The sequence below is a fragment of the Rattus rattus genome, chromosome 6 (assembly GCF_011064425.1).
Source record: "Rattus rattus isolate New Zealand chromosome 6, Rrattus_CSIRO_v1, whole genome shotgun sequence".
NCBI lineage: Eukaryota > Metazoa > Chordata > Mammalia > Rodentia > Muridae > Rattus > Rattus rattus.
In genome coordinates, this window is record NC_046159.1 from 118,642,104 (window position 1) to 118,661,543 (window position 19,440).

Consider the following 19,440-nt stretch of genomic DNA (forward strand, 5'->3'; position numbering starts at 1 on the left):
CTATTTTCATTTTTCTATAAACAGAGAGCCAGTTCGACCAACATCATTTACTGAAGATGCTTTCTTTTTCCCATTGTATATTTGTGGCTTCTTTGTCAAAGATCAAATGTGGTTTAATTTCTGGGTCTCCAATTCTTTTTGATCAACCTGCTTGTCTCTGTACCAATACCATGTGTAGTTTTTTTGTTTTTTTTTTATCACTACTACTCTGTAGTAGAGCATGAGGTCAGGGATGGTGATTCCCACAGCCATTCTTTTATTGTTAAGAATTGTTTTTGCTATTGTTTGTTTGGTTGGTTGGTTTTGACTTTCTTTCTTTCTTCCTTTCTTTCTTTCTTCCTACCTTCCTTTCTTTCTTTCTTTTTTACCTTTCCAGATGAATTTTAGAATTGTTCTTTACATATCTTTGAAGAATTGTGTTGGGATTTTGATAGGGATTGCACTGAATCTGTAGAGGGCCTTTGGGAGGATAGCCATTTTTACTATGTTAATTCTGTCAATCCATGAGTATGGGAGATCTCTCCATTTTCTGAGATCTTCTTTGATTTCTTTCTTGAGAGAATCGAAGTTCTTATCATAGAAGTATTTCACTTGTTTTGTTAGAGTTACCCAAGATATTTTATATTTTCTATGTCTATTGTGAAAGGAATTGCTTCCCTAGTTTCTTTTTCAGTCTGTTTATCATTTATAAAAAAGAAGGCTACTGATTTATTCAAGATAATTTTGTATCTGTCCACTGTGCTGAAGTTGTTTATCAGATGGAGAAGTTCTTTGGTAGAATTTTTGGGGTCACTTATATATAGTATCATATTCTCTACAAATAGTGCCAATCTGTATCCCCTTGATCTCTTATTAATTACCATAGATGGAGAAGCCAAGATATTCCATGACGAAAACAAATTTATACAATATCTTTTGACAAATCTAGCCCTACAAAGGAAAATATATGGAAAACTCAAACACAAGGAGGGAAACTACCCCTAGAAACAGTAAGAAAGTAGTTTTCTTTCAATAGAAAACAAAAGAAAATAGCCATGTGTACTGGCTAGTTTTGTGTGTCAACTTGACACAAGCTGGAGTTATCACAGAAAAGGAGCCTCCGTTGTGGAAATGCCTTCATAAGACTCAGTTGTAAATCATTTTCTCAACTAGTGGTCAAGGTGGGAGGACCCAGCCCCTTTGTGGGTGATGCCATCCCTGGGCTGGTGATCTTGGGTTCTATAAGAAAGCAAGTTGAGCAAGCCAGGGGAAGCAAGCCAGTAAGAAACATCTCTCCATGGTCTCTGTAACAGCTCCTGCTTCCTGACCTGCTTGAGTTCCAGTCCTGACTTCCTTTGGTGATGAAACAGCAATGTGTTAGTAAGCTGAATAAACCCTTTCCTCCCCAACTTGCACCTTGGTCATGATGTTTGGGTAGGAATAGAAACCCTAACTAAGAAACCGTACAAAGATAATTCTACCTGTAACAACAAAAATAAAATAGGAAACAAAATTTGCCTTCCCTTAATATCTCTTAACATCAATGGACTCAGTTCCCCAATAAACAGACAAAGACTGATAGACTGGATTGTAAACAGGACCCAGCAGAATGCTGTATACAGGAAACACACCTCAGTGACAATGACAGGCATTACCATAGAGTAAAAGGCTGGAAAAAATCCAAGCCAATGGTCCCAAGAAATAAGCCGGAGTAGCCATTTCAGTATTGAAAAATTTTGACTTTCAACCAAAAGTTATCAAAAAAGATAAGGAAGCACATTTCATGCTCAGTAAAGGAAAAATCTACCAAGATGAACTCGCAATTTTGAACATCTATTTTCCAGGTGCAAGGGCACTAAAAAAAATTGCTAAAGCTCAAAACACATTTGTATCTCACACAAAATAGTAGGAGACTTTAACAACACACTCTCAGCAATGGAAACAGAAACTAAACAGAGACACAGAGAAACTAAGAGAAGTTATAAACCAAATGAATTTAAGTGATATCTATTGAACATTTTATCCTAATACAAAGGCATGTACCTCCTTCTCAGCAACTCATGGTACCTTTTCCAAAATTGACTGCATAATCAGTCACAAAACAGGTCTCAACAGATACAAGAAAATTGAAATAATCCCATGCAACCTATAAGATCACCTAGGACTAAGACTGATCTTCAATAGCAACAAAAACATCAGAAAGTCCATATATATATGGAAGCTGAAAAATGCTCTAATCAATGATAAATTAGTCAAAGAAGAAATAAAGAAATTGAAGACATTTTAGACTTTAATGAAAATTAAGGCACAACATACTCAAACTTATACAACACAATGAAAGAATGGCTAAGAGGAAAACTCTTAACTCTGAGTGCCTCCAAAAGAAATTGGAGAGAGCATACACTAACAGCTTGATAGCAAATCTGAAAGGTCTAGAACAATAAAAAAAGTCAATAAACACAAGAGGAGTAGATGGCAGGAAATAATTGAACTTAGTGCTGAAATCATTCTAATAGAAACAGAAAGAACTATATAAAGAATTAACAAAACCTAGAGTTGGTTCTTTGAGAAAAATCAATAAAATAGATAAACATGTGGCTAGACTAACAAGAGGGCACAGAGAGAGTATCTAAATTAAGAAAATCAGAAATGAAAGTGCGACATAACAACAGAAAGTTAGGAAATCCAAAAAAAATCATTAGATTCTACTACAAAACCTATGCTCAAAAAACTGGGAAATCTGGATGAAATGGAAAATTTTCTAGAAAGATATTGGGTACCAAATTTAAATTAGGATCAGATAAACCATCTAAACAGTTCCATAACCCCTAAAGAAATAGAAGCATTCCCTAAAATACTCCCAACATATAAAGTTCAGGACCAGATGGTTTGAGTGCAGAATACTCTCAGACCTTCAAAGAAGACCTAATACAAATACTCTTCAAACTATTACACAAAATAGAAACACAAGGAACACTACCCAGTGTGTTCTATGAAGCCACAATTACACTTATACCTAAGCCACACAAACATCCAACAAAATAGAGAACTGAAGACCAATTTCCCTTATGAATATCAGTGCAAAATCCTCAATAAAATGCTTGCAAAACAAGTCTAAGAACATGAAAATTATCATTCAGTATGATGAAGTAATCTTCATCTTAGGGATGGACTGACGGCTCAATGTATGGATATCAATTGAAATATTCAACTATATAAACAAACTCAAAAATACAATGCACACGACCATTTCATTAGATGCTGGAAAAAAAGCATTTGTACAAATTCAACAGCCCTTCATGAGAAAAGTCTTGGAAAGATCAGGAATTTAAAGCCCATACATAAGCATACTAAAAGCAGTTTACAACAAAAACAGTATCCACCATCAAACTAAGTGGAGAGAAACTTGAAGCAATCACACGAAAATCAGGGAGTAGTGAAGGCTGCCAACTGTCTCTCTGTACCTATTCAATATAGTACTCAAAGTCCTAGCCAGAGCAATTTGACCACAAAAGGAGGTTAAAGAGATACAAATTGGAAGGGAAGAATTCAAAATATCATTAGTTGCAGAAGATATGGTAGTATACTTAAGTGACCCCAAAAATTGAGAAACAACATCTGCAAAGTGGCTGGATATAAAATTAACTCAAACATCTTCTCAAAGGGTAATCTGGCTGATAAAGAAATTAGGGAAATGATACCCTTCACAATAGTCACAAATAATAAAAAACACTTCTGTGTGACTAAAAATTAGCAAGTGAAAGATCTATATGGCAAGGACTTCAAGTCCCTGAAGAAAGAAATTAAAAAAGATCTTACAAGATAGAAAAATCTCCCATGCTTATGGATTGACAGAAGTAGAGTAAAAATGGCCTTCTTGCTGGAAGCAATCTACAGATTCAATGACATTCCAATCAACGTTCCAACTCAAAACTTCATAAAGTTAGAAAGAACAATTTTCAAATCCATTTGGAATAACAAAAAAAAAATCAGCATAGCAAAAAACTATTCTGAACAATGAAAGATTGTCTGGGGAAATCACCATCCCTGACCTCAAGCTTGATTACAGAGCAATAGTGATAAAAGCTGTATGGGCACTGTCATTAGAACAAAACTACAATGAGCAGATTGGGAAAAGATCTTTAGAAAATCCTACGTCTGCTAGAGGGTTAATATTCAATATATCCAAGGAACAAAAGAAGTTAGACTCCAAAGAGAAAAATAACCCTATTAAAATGGGGTACAGAGCTAAACCAGAATTCTCAGCTGAGTAATACAGAATGGCTAAGAAGCACCTAAAGAAATGTTTACCATCCTTCATCATCAGGGAAATGCAAATCAAAACAACCCTGAGATCCTACCTCACTCCAGTCAGAATGGGGAGAAGAAAATCTCAGGTGACAGCAGATGCTGACAGGAATGTGGAGAAAGAGAAATACTCTTCCACTGTTGGTGGGATTGTAAGTTGGTACAACCAATCTGGAAAGCAGTGTGGTGGTTTCTCAGAAAATTGGACATAGTACTACCTGAGGACCAAACAATACTACTCATGGGCCTATATCGAAAAGATGCTCCAGTATATAATAAGGACACATGCTCCACTATGTTCATTGCAGCTTTATTTGTAATAGCCTGCAGTTTCTTCTCTGAAACTGTAAAGAACACAGATGCCCTTCAACAGAGGAATGGATACAGAAAATGTGGTACATTTATACAATGGAGTACTACTCAGCTCTTAAAAACAATAAATTCATGAAAATCTTAGGCAAATGGATGATACTAGAACTTATCATCCTGAGTGAGGTAACCCAATCACAAAAGAACATAAACAGTATTCACTCACTGTTAAGTAGATATTAGCCCAAAAGTTGAGAATACTCTAGATACTATTCACAGAACATATGTAGCTCAAGAAGAAGGAAGACCAAAATACAGATGCCTCAGTTCTTCTTAGAAGGAAGGATGAAATGCTCATGGAAGGTAGAGAGTGGTTGGTATTTGGGACCAAGAAAAAAAGAAGGAGGCAAAAGAAGGGGCATGATCAGGTATGGAAGGAGTCAAGGATGATATATAGAAGGTCATGAATTTGAAAGTAAGTATGTAACAATAGAGAATGGGGAACTGGGGGTAGCCACCATCAAGTCCCAGGTGAGAAGAAAGCAAGAGGCTCCCAGGACCCTAAGGGGATGAGATTAAATGAAATGCCCCAAAAGGGGAGGGAGGACTTGTAGAGACCATATCCAGAGGTTAGGCAAGACCCCTGTTTTGGAGATGGTGCTACCTACCAATCTACAAATTTTTAATTCAGAATGGCTCCTGTCTAACCTGTCTAAAGAAAATACAGGGACAAAATGTGGAGCAGAGACTGAAAAACACCAGAGACTACCCAACCTGTGATTCAGCCCATATGCATACTGCTACCAATTCCAGACAATATTGCTGATGCCAAGATGTTATGCTGAGAGCCTGCTATAATGCTCTCCTGAGAATCTCTGTCATTGTCTGACAAATACAGAAGCTAATGCTCATAGCCAACCATTGGACTGAGCATGTAGACCCTAGTGGAGGAGTTAAAGGACTGAGGGAGTTGATGGGGTTGGCAACAACATAGGAACAACAAAAATATCAACCAATAACCCACCCCCAGAGCTCCCACAGACTAAACCATCAACCAAAGTGTTCATGTGGAGGAACCCATGGCTCCAGGAGCATATGTAATAGAGCATTGCCTTGCTTGGGCATCAATGGGAGGAGAGGCTCTTGTTCCTGTGAAGACTTGAATCCCCAGTGTAGGGGAATGCCAGGGCATTGAGGACAATGGGTAGGTGTGTGGGGGAGTACCCTTATATAAGCTGGGTGAGGGGAGATAGGATAGGGGTCCCAGAGGAGAAACTGGAAAGGGAATAATCTTTGAAATGTAAATACATAAAATATCCAATTTTAAATGTCTAAGAAATAAAAAGCTATGTGAACTGCCACACTGACAAAGACAAATTAACTCATTCAGTGACTTTAGTGGTCCCATCTGTCCATTTATTTAGTGGGGCTGATAAGGGACTGTTTGAGGCAAGAAATCTACAGCACTGACTGAAAAGGACTTGCTCCTCCTCTATGGAATTGTATTTCCACAATTTCAAGTCTTTTCTCTTATCAAGAATCTGTAACATCTGTGACATTTCAGCTGATGTGTCTTGAGATGCTATTTTTCAGCATCTGTCATTTGATTGTCTGAAGCTGTGAACCATGAATATAATATAAACTTCTTGGTGGTAGGAGCTAAAGTCTGTTATTTCGTTTCCTCCATCGTTGTGTGCAGTTTATTTGATTATACTGCAGGAAAGTAGGGTAGACTTGGGGCCTGCTCTACTTCAAAATGGAACATTGATTGTGAGTCTATCCCTGTGTAGTTTTTGAAGGTGAATGGGGAATTTAGATTTGCAATCATTTGTTTATTTCACTGACTGAAGAAGCAAACAATATATTTTAGGTAAGAAGATATTGTGCTATTATATCCATACACTGTAATTATGGGACAACATAAACTCCAGCAGAATAATACACGTTTTTGTTCTTAAACTTCTATATTTTTACTCTTAAAATTACTTCTGTAAAGGTTGCACACTTTGCACTCTGAATCAACTTGTAGGTTTAGTATCCACCAAAGCATTTCTGAAATTCCATGGCCAACTTTTGGCCTCTGTCAGACTAATCTAATTGTCCGGCCAGAATCCCTTGTCTTTCCTGCATCAGTTTTCATTTCATTTCATTGTTTGTGATACTAGACTCAGAGAACTTGGTGAACTTTGAACTGCCATATTTGTAGAAGATGTGTAGATTTTTCTAAGAAAAACAAAAGTCTTTGTTACAAGACAATATTAAACTTTCTGTGTTGTTCTTGATTCATTACAGCAGATTTTGAAAACATAAGTGGACTCTTCATAAGCAGTGTTTTCAAGAAATAATTGTTTCACTCTATTATTTATGTCATGTTTCTGAAAGAGTCCAATAAGTACTTGCATATTGGTTTCCTCTATTGAAATTATATAACAATTTGTTTTATTTTTTATGATAATAAAATTGTCAATTTTAATATAAAATCTTTACAATACAAAGGGACAATTAAGACAGAAATTTATCTAAAATCATCTCGTACAGTCACAGGTCTCTAATTTTCAGAGCATGCAGCAATGAGAAAAACCCATAAAACACATTTTAATATGGTCAAGCAATTTATAATGGTCTTTGCGTGGTAAGGCTGTATACCAGGAACTTTTCTGAAATCAATTTGTAAGAGCAAAAGTTTTTTGGACTCCTGGGTTGTCTGGTTTAGAATGCAATCCCGAACATGTGAAATTTAAAGGTTGCAGTAGCTTGGTTTTCCATGACATTTCACTGCAATGTTACTGCTCTGGATACATAATAGATTATTAAAATGTTTGCTTCCCCTGTGGGATTTCATTCCTGGTGTTTGGTTGTGATGAGATCAATAATACTCAAATTTCCCTTTGGATTTAATAAGAATCTTACATATCAGTGAGAATAACCTCACCTCAGCTCCACAACTTTTAGCCACTGTTGCAACAGGTAGTAGCTTATAATGGCATTTCTTGCTTTCCTCTATTATTGCCTGTTTTACCCTCTACACCCTGTTTTCATTTTATTATGATCAAATAAGATCCTCTCCAGTGATAGTTTACATTCTATCTTGTGAGTAAATCAGTACTCTTAGTAGTCAGGCTTTTTATTGAAAATATGGTGAAAGCCAAAATATAACTTAGCTCCAGTAAGTGAGATATAAGAACAAATAGGTTCAAGTTCATTACATGTTGATCACATGAACACACACACACACACACACACACACACATATACACACACATTTTTCTAAAGTATGTTTCAACAACTTTTTTTAACACCATGTTTTCTTTCTAGAAACACATTTTGTTATTCTATTCTGGTTTCTTCTGTACAATAAAGTGTCTTGAATGATTGTTCATTGATGCTTCTCAAAATTTTGATCAAAAGGCTATGAGATATCTTCCTTCCTCCAAAGTGATTAATTGAAAACCAGGTTTATTTAGTAAGCCTAATTATTTGTTAGTAATTTCTAAATAATTTTATAATATTTAAAAGAAGAAAGAAGTAAGAAAGGTGTGAGGTCATGATCATTATTTTGAATTATGGATGTGGGGGAAGAGAAATGTGAAGAAATAGAGAGGGACAAGGAAAAAAAGAGGAAAGACAGGGAGAAAGTTATTTATTGCTTCCTTTTTTCATTAGTATATGCATGTTTTTATAGGGTACATATGTGGGGAAACTAACAGAAGTATAGAAATCATATAATTGATTAAAGGATTTCTTGTCTCCCCTCTTTTGCCAGAGAATATCTTGCAAACAGTACACCATTGCACATAGAGTTTGTGACTAGCTGGGTTTCTATGTTCCTCCTTTGACAGCATACAGAGTATCTTTATGTACCAAAGTTGTTAGAATGTAAATGTAAATGGTCTTAGTGAGCACTGAGTTGCTATCTTCAATTTTAATGGGTTGTGTAGTAGGTGTTATCTTCAACAAGGGGACCCTAGTGACATTTTGTTCAGACAACCTATTGTCTCACCAACAGTATTAGTTGTTTGGAGACTACAATTAGGCCTCTTCGACTAACACCTCTGTTTCATGTAGCACAATGCCAATATCAGAAGCTTTGTTTGGTGACAAGGAATGGACATTTGGGACACTGCCTCCCCCATAATTTGGCAATTTCATTTAGGTCACTTTCATAGATGTATATATTTTAGTAGGTTTCTACTATATTAGGTTGCCAGTCTACCCATCAAATGCCCCATAATTTTAGCTCTCTTATCTTTTACTCCTTCCCACAGACACTGTTTCACAGAAACTAAGATCAATTATGATATAGAACCTCATGAAATAGGGAAGCTTCTGCCCAGCAAAGGATACTGTCCTTTGGACAAAGTGGCAGCCTACAAAATGGAAAAACAAGGTATTTAACAACTATATATCAAATAGAGAGCTAATATCAAAAATGTATAATGACCTCAAGAAACTAGATATTAAGACAATAACCCAAGCTCAAATTACTCACAAAATAATTCTTTACTGTTCTGTTCATTTAAACCCTTTCTCCCTTTCTCTTAGTTTTTATTTATATAACATTCCAATCACAGTACCCCTCCCTCCTTTCCTCCTACTCCTGTCCTTAAAAGTCCCTTTCAAATCACTTTCTCCCATTCTCCTTAGATAAGGAGAAGCCTATGTCTTAGATAGGGTTTCCATTGCTGTGAAGAAACACAATCGCCTCAAAGTCAACATCACTTGGTTGTCTTACACATTACCAAGTCCAGCTTCATCTCAAGGTACAACCTTATCTATCTCAGCCTTTTTTTGCTTGCAGAATACGCTTCCCAGAAGGTTTCACCTCAGTGGTTCTGGTCTCTTCTTAATCATGGCTAATTTCTTAGCTTCAGATAACCAGCATCAATTGTCAATATATATTGTTTCAATATATTCATCCTCTGACTAATATTTGCTATTCTGAAATCTGCTCTTTAGATTGACTTTGAACTCAAAGATTTGCATTCCTGTCTCTTAAGTGCTGGTATTAAAGGGACAATCCCTCAAGCTTGGACTTAAGCTTTTCTCTCCTTGGAACTTTCTCTGTATTAGGTTGGCCTTGCATTTGGACATGTGCTTGTATCTATTTCCTGGGATTCAAGGCATGTGCCAGCATTCCTGGACCTAAATTTTCATGACCACTCTGCCTTAAGACCCAGATCAAAAGCTTCTGTCATCCCATGTCAATATTCAGATCAAAATTCTATGTTTTTCAGTCTCAATATCCGGATCAAAGATGTACCCTCCATTTCTTGAGTGTAGTTCATTCCAGATCAAAATTCCAAGTGGAAAAAAACCCAAGGTTATAATAAAACTTAACATTCCTATAGCAGCTGCAAACACATAAACAATAAACTTACTGGGTCGGAGCTTGTCCTTAGGGCACTATTTCCTTAATTCCATTTAATGTCTTTGTACTCATGATCTAACTCAGTTGCACCACTTCCTGTAGTCACTTTAATACTTGAACCATTCATTTTGCAATTTTCCTCTCTAAATTTGCTCTGCTTTATCAAGATGGGGTTCATAATAGTAAAGCACAGTGTAGAGTCTAAACTGGGTTGATTACATTGTTTGTCAATTGAAATTTATCTGAAACTCTTCAGCTTAGTCTCAGGCAGACTTCAGGCAGACTTTCTGAAGAAAGTAGCCACATTCTTCACCAACTTATAACAAGAATAATCTCTAGGCTACATACTAAAATTCTTCTCCTATGATACATCATGAGCCAGGCCCCCACAGTTCAAATCACTTTCAGCATCAATATCTTCTACATTCCTACTAGGATGGCCCACTAAACCCCATTCATTGCATTCCATTGCTCTACAAATACAAAATTACATAATCAAAATTACTCCAAAATTCATGGCCAAGCCTTTCAAATCTACACTCTACTTGTGGTACTGACTTCTGTCTTATGTTAGGCTTTCCATTCCTGTGAAGTCACACTAAGACTAAGGCTACTCTAACAAAGAAAAACATCACTAGGGGCTGGCTCCAATTTCACATTTTCTGTCCATTGTCATCATGGGAGGAAGAAAAGCAACGTCTAAGCAGGCATGATACTGGGAGATCTGAGAAGTCTGAATGTTGACCTTAAGGCATGCTGTAGGAGACTGGCACTTTCACACAAGGCATATCTTGAGTGTAGGTCTTCCAAGGCCATACTCTCAGTTTCATGCTTCCTCCAATGAGATTACATCTATTCCAACAAAGACACACGGACACCTCGTCATAATTTCTTGAAGTAGAACTATTCCAAATTTTCTGAGAACTGCCAAACTGATTTGAAAAGAGGTTATTCAAGTTTGGACTCCCCCAGAAATGGAGGAGTGTTCCCCTTGCTCCACATCCTCACCAGTATGTGCTGTCACTTGAGTTCTTGATCCTGTAGATTCTGGTGAGGGCAGTATGGGATCTGAGTCATTTTGATTTGCATTTCCCTGATCACTAAGGAAGACAAACATCTCTTTAAGTATTTCTTGGACATTCAAGATACCTATGTTGTGAAATCTCTGTTTAGCTTTGTATCCTATTTTAAAATTTAAGGAAGGGGAGGGGGGAGGGGGATGTTTGCCCGGAAACCGGGAAAGGGAATAACACTCGAAATGTATATAAGAAATATTCAAGTTAATAATAAAAAAAAATTTAGTTACATTGTTTCTTGATGTCTGATTCCTTTTGTCTTCTTTATATATTTTGTATATTAGTCTTATGTTGGATATAGGGTTCATGAAAATTCTTTCCCATTTTGTAGGCTTCCATTTTGTACTATTGATGTTGCTCTTAAGCTTTTCAGTTTAATGAAATCCAATTTATTAATTTTTGATCTTAGGATGTGAGCTATTAGTATTCTGTTTAAGAATTTATCTCCTGTACCAAGAGTTCAAGACAGGTTGTGATGTTCACTTCTAATAGATTTAGTTTGTCCAGTTTTATGTTGAGGTCTTTGACCCACTTGTGTTGCTGTAAAATTATATAAAAAATGTTTGTCTTTTATCCCTCACTAGATCCGCACTGTAGTGCCCCAAAATATCTGGTAGATTTTTTCATCTCATACATTCCAATTCCATTGTTGCCTAGTGTTTCCAGCTAGTAGGCCTAGTGTCACATACTCTCTTGAACTTAAATTGCCACATGAAAGAACACACAACACAATAACCTCTGATCCAATTGATAATATATGATTTGCTAATCTAGGCACACAAAGCCCTGTACACATCCATCCCTTAAAAATATTCACAACAACCTATAAAGGTGCAGAGAGGATTCTTAACATCAGCCTCCATGTTCTCTCTGCTTTTCTCTCACCTTGCTTTAGTCTCCTCCTCTCTCTAAAACTTTTCTCCTGCCTATCCTTCCTTCTTGTCCAATGATAGGCCTTGTACCTGTCTTCACCGGTATGACATCCTACACACTTGGACTTGAGTTCTATGCAGGGTCATAGATAAGGTTCTATTTGCATTTTACATATGCTGACACTCAGTTATAACAGCACCATTTGCTGAAGATGCTTTCATTTTCCAAACTCATTGTATGAGACCACAATCACCCTAATACCTAAATCACAAAAAGACTTAACAAAGGAAGAGAATTTCAGACCAATTTCCCTTTATGAATATCAATGCAAAAATACTCAATAAAGCACTCCCAAACTGAATCCAAGTACACATCAAAAACGTCATCTACCATGATCAAGTAGGCTTCATCCCAGTGATGCAGTGATAGCTCAATATATGAAGATCCATTACTATAATCCACCATATAAGCAAAGAAAAAGAAAAAAGTCACATGATAATCTCATCAAGTGCTGAAAAAGTCTTTGAAAAATCCAACAGCACCTCATGTTAAATGTCTTGGAGAAATCAGGAAATACAAGGTTCATGTTGAAACATAATAAAATCAATACATAGCAAGTCAATAGCCAATATCAACTAAATGGAGAGAACCTTAAAGCAATCTCACTAAAATCAGGGATAAGACAAGTCTGTCCACTCTCTCCCTATCTAATCATCATAGTACTTGAAGATCTAGCCAGAGCAATAAGAGAACTAAAGGGCATTAAGGGGATACAAATTGGAAATGAAGAAGTCAAAGAATTGCTATTCACAGATGATATGATAGTGCACATAAGTGATCCCAAAAATTCTACCAGAGAACTCCCACAGCTGATAAACACCTTCAGAAAAGTAGCTGGATATACAATAAACATTAAAAATCAGTAGTTCTCCTTTATATAAACTTAATATGGACTGAGAAAGAAATTCGGGAAATAAAATGCTTTATAATAGCAACAAACAAGATAAAATATCTTGGTGTGATGGTTTGCATATGCTTGGCCCAGGGGGTGGCATGATGAGAAGGTGTGGCCTTGTTGGAGGAAGTGTGTCACTGTTGGGGTGGGCTTAGAGACTCTTCTTCTAGCTGCCTGAGGATGCTCAGTCTGTTCCTGGCTTCCTTCAGGTGAAGATGTAGAACTCAGCTCCTCCTGCACCATGACTGCCTGGATGCTGCCATGTTCCAGCCTTGATGACAATGAACTGAACCTCTGAACCTGTAAGTCAGCCCCAATTAAATGTTGGCCTTTATAAAACTTACATTGGTCATGGTGTCGGTTCACAGCAATAAGACCTTAACTAAATCACTCAGCGTAACTCTAACCAAGCAAGTGAAAGATAAATATGACAAAAACTTGAAGTCTCTGAAGAAAGAAATTGAGAAATATATCAGAAGATGGATAGACCTCCCATGCTGCTCATGGATCAATAGGATTAGCTATTATAAGTGGACATCTTAAAAAAAAACAATTTATAGATTTAATTCAATTCCCATCAAAATTCCAAGAAAATTCTTTACAGACCTTGGAAGAGTAATTCTCAATTTCATATAGAAAAACAAAAACCCAGTGTAGCTAAAACAATCTTGTACAAAAATAGAAATTCAGACAGTATCCTGATTTTCAGCTATCCCACTGATTAATAGTAATAAAATCTACATGACATTGGCATAAAAACAGATAGGTTCATCCAGAAATAAACCCATATACCTATGGACACTTAATATTTGACAGAGAAGCCCAAAGCCATTCAATGGAAAGACAAAATACTTCTTTAAAAGAATTTAGCATTAAGAATAAAAAAATGTATCAGGTGAATGCTATGCGACTGAATCCCAGTCTTTTGAAGGTTGATGCAGGAAAAATGTCTTATGGAACCTGGGTTACATAGAAAACGTCAGGTCAGCCAAAACTCTACATACCAAAACCTTACTTCTCCACTGAAAATGCAGAGAATGAAAAGAATAAAAGAAAGAAATGTTATGTCTATTGTTAACCACAAAGGACTATATGCATGTGTATATAATTACATAAAGCATACTTTATGCACAAATATATTACCTACGTAAAGTAATTAAGCATGATACCTTCATTTGTACATTTTTCCATCCACTTCCATTTAGATTTATAAATGATTTTCATATATGTTAGATAGTTGCTATAACTGTAAGTTCTATTACTTCTTGGCCTTTTGGCTAAGATCAACTGTATAACTGTAAGTTCTATTTTTCTTAACATGAAGAAACAGAGTGCTATTTTGTATTGTGTATATCTTTCCTTACCAATATGAAAATTATCTGAGCAAAACAAAAGGAATATTTTTTTACAAAATATATACACAATGTCATCATCTCTGAGGATCGGTTAGATGGTGAGAATTTTGGATTCTTTACATTATAAAAAAAACCAGGAACTTTCTGAGATAAAGAATATTGCCACTTGAATCTGATGACCTGAGTTCAGTCCCAGGAAAGGAGAGAGGTGCCCATATTCAGGGAACTCAAATATAGGTACCTATAAAGAAAAATATGCACACATACAGAAATGCATGAAAAAAGACAATTAAATAGCTTTAACAAAAGTAAGGCTATTTTTATGTAACAATAAATTATCAGTTTAATAGACTGTCATAAACTTTCTGCAATGATTAAATTAAATTTAAAATTTTTTAACTACAGAAATTTCAGTTTTATATAGACTAGTCTAGATTGGTACTATATTGTAAGTCTAGCTCCCGAAACACAGCTAGTGCACTACCTCTGCTAGCTGAGTTCCTCTGAACTTACCATCCCCCATCTTCACAGTCATAAGCCCAGCTCTGGAAGTTCAACTAATGTGGAAAATTCATAAGAGCATATTTAAAGATGAGTAGTTATAAGGACTTCTTGTAATCTTAAATTGACTTCCCAATCAGCCTCTTGTAGTGGCTGATATGGAATTATATCATCAAGCATGCTGTGAAACTATTTAAATATTACAGACATTCAAATTTTTTCTAACAACTTCTTTTTAAAACATGCTATTTTTCATCTCCTATTTCATAACACAATGTCCATACCTCTTTATAGCTCTTTTTCATATACTTATCTGTCTGACCTCAAGGACACAAATTATTCAAGTCCTTAACAGGGTCTGCACCTTAATGGGCTTTGTACCTCAAGCTTTGGAAATGTCCTCTGATGACTTTCCTTTAAGAATTTGCTATTTCTTCCCACTTCAATAACACAAAGTAGATGCCTCTCTTATAGCTTGCAAAGAGCCTTTTCCTGTACCTATTTTCCTAGCCTCAAGGACAGAGCTTAATCATGTTTTAATGAGATTCCGAACGCCTATTTCAAAGTCATTTATGTAGTTTTGAAGTTTTTTTTTCATCACCTTACACAGAATTTTTTGGCAATATAAAGTGCAGAAATATTATGTATTAGAATGGGACAAGTCCGACATTATTTTATCATACCAAATGTCTGAAAGGCAGCTTGAGACATGCAACAAGTAAAAGAAATGGTGAATTTAAATATCTTTACTTTTTTAAATGACTCAGAATATTTCAGAACTCAGAGAAATTGGAGGAAAAAATGTCTTTCTTGAAAGATTTTGCTCTTATCACATGTCCACAAGAATTAAGGACTAGGAAAAAATCTATATATTCTAATAATTAAGTTTTGAGCAATGTTTCTAGGCAGCTACATAGTTATTAATGCCTGATAGTCACTGTTGGGAGGCAAAGTGATATAATATTTATCTCTGAACTGGGGAGGACCACACTTTACCAGCTAAAACTTAAAAGATAAAGAAAAGATGAGAGTATTTCTTTCTTTGCAACATGAAACTTAAAAAAATACATTGTTTTGATATCATACACCTATTCTGCAGGTTTACATGAGAGAGATATCAATCAATATATGTGTAGGATTAAAATGGTTGAAAGAGTGTTAGTGGAGAACATCATCAACATAGTAAGAACTGTCCTTTTTCTACCCACCTTCCACCATGGTTTGGTTTATTTACTGCTGGTGGTCATATTAGAGGAAATGAGAATGAACAATATTTGAATGGTCCATCCTGTGGTTGATTGAAGTCAGAGAAGAAAGATTTAGTTCAAAGTTATTCGCTGGATTCTAGTGAGTGACAGAGGGTCAGACATTTTCTTACCTTAAAAACTGAAAATTGGCTAGGATGATTGCAATGCCCATTTGAAGGAGCAAAAGATAAGCAAAAATTTCTTTTTTTATTTCAGTGTGTGTGTGTACGTGTGTGTGTGTACGTGTGTGTGTGTACGTGTGTGTGTGTGTGTGATGCTCATGTACTTAGTTCACTAGAACTAGAATTACAAATATCTGTGAAGCACCATGTGAGTGAACCTAGGCACACTGAAATACCAGCAAGGCCTTTTAACTGCCAAGCCGTCCTTATAACCCCAGCAACTGTATTGTTATCTATTTCAAGTACCTGAAACCTACGTAAAATTATACCAGTGCCAAAAAGTTTAGATTTAGCAAAATAATTGCCTGTAATTCCTTACAGTACACTCTATCACCCTGTTTTTATTACATGGATCATATTTAATTGCACTGACTTCAATGCCCTGCACTTTTGTAGAAATATAAGAGCAAATTTTACAGTGATTACTTAAATTATCTTCTTTCCATGTAAATGATATCCAAGTCACATGACTTCTAGAAAAGTATAAAACTCAGTAGTCAGGAAATTCATATTGTCCATGTGTATTAACTATTCCTAATTTCTGTTAACAGCTTGGCATTTTCTACATAAAAGATAATAATTCAATTTTAAATCTGATTTTCTTCATTGTCATCTCTCCTTCCAAAACGTCAGTATCAAAAAGAAATCTTATATCACATTGTCTGATACTGTGTGTCAACACAAGCTAGAGTCAACAGAGATAAGAGCCTCAATTATGAAAATGCCTCCAAAAGATCCAGATCTAGGGCATTTTCTCCATCAATGATCAATGAAGGAGGGACCTGTACATTTTGAGAAAGGCATAGACCATTGTGGTGGTGCCAATCCTGGGCTGGTGGTCCCTAGATATTATAAAAAGGCAGACAGAGAAATCTTTGTGCAGCAAGCCTGGGAACAGCATTAGTTTATGGCCTCTGCATCAGCTCCTGCCTCCAAGTTTTCACCATTTGAGTTTCTGCCCTCACTTCCTTTGGTGATGAACACCAATGTAGAAATATAAGCTGAATAAGCCCTTTCTGCCCCAACTTCCTTTTTTGTCAAAATGCTTTATCCCAGCAATAGAAACCCTAATAAGACAGCCTCATACTTTTATCAGATGTTCCTGAATGCTGGACCAGTCATTGGGAAGGAACCAGTGAAAACTGAAATGAATTCATTGTGAAAACTGGCATTTGCTTTTGTTTATGTTTTTTTCCAAACAACTAAAGCTACATATAGAGCCCTGTTATTTGGAATATGGTATGGAAAACTCAGAAATATTTGAGTGACTGAAAAATGTAAATTGTGAATAAAAAATGCCAAGAAAGGAGTCAGGAATTGTTCAACAGTCACTTACCGTGATATATATTAACAATTATAATTGTAGTCATAATAATTTTCTTATGTTAGTGTAAGAGAAGGAAACATTCTGGAGCAAATATTGTTACTAGATACAGCGAATGAATTATTATTTTGAATACTTTTCTTAAAAATGCTTAAAATCAAGATAACATTCCATTCCTATAATGTGATAAATCTAAAGATTTTACATAGGACAATATACAGTCTCTATCAGATGTTATTTATCCTATAATACAGAGAATGAATAAATTTCAAAGAGTACCGTACTTTAGGGCTTATAATTGTTAGGAAATATATGTCGAGTTTCCTGAGAAATAGACTCTGAATTGTAAAATGTTAAATACGACAATTAGGAGAATTCTAAGTAATAATACCCATAATTACGTGGGAGAAACAAGACTGAAAATGAATCTTTTTAGGACGTATTTTTGTGATTTATTTATTTAGTGTATATGAGTACAGTATAGCTCTCTTAGACACACCAGAAAAGGACATCAGATCTTATTACCAATGTTTATGAGCCACCATGTGGTTGCTGGGATTTGAACACAGGGCCTCTGGAAGAGTAGTTAATGCTTTTTATATTTTTATTGGATATTTTTTTAATTTACATTTCAAATGTTATTCCCTTTCCGGTTTCTTGTCGATAAGCCCTCTATCCCCTCCCTCTTCCCTTCTATACGGGTGTTCTCTTTCTCATTCACCCCCCTTCTTGACCACCCCCCCCATACTGGGGATCCAACCTTGGCAGGAACAAGGGCTTCTCCTTCTTTTGGTGCCCAAGAAGGTCATCCTCTGCTATATATGCAGTTGGAGCCCAGGGTCAGTCCATGTATAGTCTTTGGGGAGTGGTTTAGTCCCTGGGAACTCTGGTTCGTTGGCATTGTTGTTCTTATGGGATTTTACGCCCCTTCAGGTCTTTTAATCCTTTCTCTAATTTCTCAAACGAGGTTCCCGTTCTCAGTTCAATGTTTGCTGCTAGCATTCACCTCTGTATTTGACAAGCTCTGGCTGTGTCTCTCCAGAGATATCTATATCTGGTCCCTTTCAGCACACGTTTTTTGGCTTCATCGATCTTATCTAGTTTTGGTGACTATATATAAATGGGCCAAATGTCGGTTAGGCTCTGAATGGCTATTTGTTCAGTCACTGCTCTAAACTTTGTCTCCATATCCCCTCCTATGAATATTTTTGCATTTCCCTGATGACTAAGGATTTTCAACATTTAAAAGTATGTTAAGGTACTTCTCAGTCATTTGATTTTTCTCAGTTGAGAATTCTTTGTTTAACTCTGAACTCCATTTTTAAATAGGGTTATTTGGCTCTCTGGAGTCTAACTTCAAGAGTTCTTTGTATATTTTAGATATTAGCCCTCTATAAGATGTAGGATTGGTAAAGATCCTTTCCAAATCTGTCGGTTGCCATTTTGTCCTAATGATAGTGTCCTTTGCCTTACAGAAGCTTGGCAGTTTTATGAGGTCCCATTCGTCGATTCTTGATCTTAGAGCATAAACCACTGGTTCACTAAATGAAGAACTAGGATTTTGTGATAGCTCTTCACATTTATTTTGTACTACATAAAAGGGTAAGGAATTTATACTTGTACACAATTTTAACAAAGTTTGTTGAATAGGAGTATAATTGAAATAAAAACATCTTATCAGCTACATCAAGTTTGTGTAGTCATTAGGGAAACATCTCTGAGCCCTAGACAACATTCAGGGAGAAGGGAAAGAATGCCTTGTTCTTAGAAGAGGGTAGGATTGGGGATTTCAACTGTGTCCAGTAGTAGCTTAGACAAGACATAGTAGTTTTAGAATCAATAGTTTCAAGGAAGATGATAAATATCAGATCTTATAACCATTTAAGCAAAATATAATTCTAAAATATGGGCTATCACATTTCAATCTTTCATTTTTTCTTAAAAAATCTCAATGATCAACTGC